The sequence below is a fragment of the Petaurus breviceps genome, unplaced genomic scaffold, assembly GCF_028583685.1.
Source record: "Petaurus breviceps papuanus isolate PSGF00001 unplaced genomic scaffold, PetGlider_PUasm1.0 174, whole genome shotgun sequence".
NCBI lineage: Eukaryota > Metazoa > Chordata > Mammalia > Diprotodontia > Petauridae > Petaurus > Petaurus breviceps.
Window position 1 is genome coordinate 39,413,426 of NW_027185761.1, and position 2,274 is coordinate 39,415,699.

Here is a 2,274-nt window from a genome sequence, read left to right on the forward strand (position 1 = left end):
TGGATGGATGGATGGATGGATGGATGGATGGATGGATGGATGGATGGCAAGATGGATGGATGGATGAAAAATAATTTATCAAATGGTGACTATGTGCTTTTCACTTAAACTATGCCAAATCCTAGGGATATTGCTACAAAAGCAAGATAATCTCTGGATTCAAGGAATGTATAATCCAGTAAGGGGAGACGCATATAGAACATATAGATGACATGAAGGCAAAAGCTAGAGTAATCAGTAAAAGTTGCAAAGAGGAAAATTTTAGGCTTTAGTGAGCAGTAATGTACTTTGCAGTCCATTCCACTTCTGGTTGACAATGAAAGCTAGTCAAAAGTGAAATGGGCTCCTTCCCAGAGCAGCAAGCTCCCTTGCACTGAAGCTTAAATTTGCTTCTTGACATTGTTTCCTAGTTCTGCCTTTATATCAGTCACTTGAGTTTCCTGTTTTTCCATTTCCTCAGCTACACATGGGGGTGAGTAGGGGGGAATCAGATACCTTGTGAGGGCCCTTCCTCCTCTAAGACAACGCTGCTATAACTATGTGATCTCTACGTTCCAAGCAGGGCCTGGCATTGAGGTCATACTCCCATTCACTTGGCAAAATGGAGAAGTCACTCAAGCAGGAGAAATTTGCCTCAATGACTGTAATTCAGCATTGGGTATTACTTCAAATAAATGCTAATATTTGAGATTGCTGTCTGCATATTGGACCTAAACTATTTGAATCTTTGCCTTATTCCATCACTTAGAATTGCCAATGGAAACCAGATCTTTGGCTAGAGAGCAACCATAGCTGGACCACCTGTGGAAAGATGACCCCATCTGAAGGAAGTAGTAGGGAATGCGGGGTGAGTATGTCTGATATGGAGGTCATCAGTCTGGAAAAGTCCTGTGTATGAATTAATTCTGCATTTACCCATCTGAGATCTTACCTAGGAAGCTGATTGGTTTGGGATTCTCCCTTCATGATACAAAGAAAAGGGGATACAGATTTGAAAGCACCCAGCCTGAGGCATGATGATTGCAAGCTTTGAGTGAAGCTGACTCAGGGAAGATTTAAAGAGAGGCAAGTCAGGGGGTGGCTAGGTGGTGCAGTGAATAGAGGACCTGAGTTCAAATCTGGCCTCAGACAGTGAACACAAAAACTAGCCATGTGACCTTGGGCGAGTCACTTAACCCCAGTTGCTCTCCAAAAAGAAAAAATATTAAAAAGAGAAGCAAGTCAGATGGAGAGGAGAGGGTGAATAGGAAGAAAGGCCTAGATTCTGGTGCTTTGTTCTGGAGGACAGATAAATTAATGAATGAAACTTTGTCATCCTACCCTCTTTCCTTTGAGAGATAATCATGTTGTAATGAAAAGAATCTAGTCTCTCTAGTCAAAGGATGTGGTTTAAATCCTCCCTCTGGCCCTTAGGCATCCCTTAAATTCCCTGGGTCTAAGATTCCTCTTCTGTAAAATTAGGAGGTTGATGGCTTCCGGGGTCCCTTCAAGCCCTAGATCAATGAGCCTGTAACCTACTGACCTTGGGCAAATCACTTAGCTCCTTGGGTCTCAGCTCTCATCTGCAAAATGAAGAGGTACATGTGGGAAAGATTTGCTGGCATCTCAGCTTCCTCTCATCTCCAAAGCTCTGGTCCTAGGGTTCCATGCAAGCCAAGTGGAAAAGTGAGAAAACAGAGTAGGGCCTAGATGCCATATGGGGCAAGTGTCAATGAATGGACCATTGGCATGCTGTCTCTTTTCCTTAAAGAAGTACAGTAATATGGTGGAAAGAGTTGGAGGCAGAAGACCTGCATTCGGCTCCTGCCCGACCCCTTATTACACCTCTCTGGGCCGCAGTTTTGCCAACCATAAAATTAGAGAATTAAAATAAAGTATGTCTATGACGCATTCCAAATCTAAATCTTTGATCCTCTGGCTATTATTTTATTCCCCGGAAGTTGATAGACATTTTTCTTTTCTTTTTTAGAGAAAACCTAGAGAAAAGACGGTTTATATGCTGGTTGTCTGTTGTTATTGCTACTGTTGTTGCAGCTGCTACTGTCGCTATTGCTGTTGCCATTGCTATTGTAGCTGCTGCCCTGCTGTTGTGGTTGTTGCCATTGCTGTCGTTGCTGCTGGTGTTCCTGGAATTGCTATCATTGCTGCTGCTGTTATTATTTTGTTACTGTTGTTGCTGTTGCTTTTGTTGTTGCTGTTGCCGTAGCAATTGTCATCGCTGCTGCTGCTGCTGCTGCTGCTGCTGCTGGTGTAGCTGATATTGCTATTGTTGTT

At 43.1% G+C, this 2,274-nt stretch overlaps 1 long non-coding RNA gene across 1 annotated transcript in view; it reads left to right on the forward strand.

Annotated features, from left to right (window-relative positions):
* Positions 1 to 2,274, forward strand: part of LOC138158431 (uncharacterized) — a 20,484-nt gene that overhangs the window by 16,763 nt on the left and 1,447 nt on the right. Inside the window, exon 2 of the long non-coding RNA XR_011167637.1 lies at positions 749 to 847. This is a non-coding gene — a long non-coding RNA (uncharacterized lncRNA). The remainder of the gene's footprint in view (positions 1 to 748; positions 848 to 2,274) is intronic.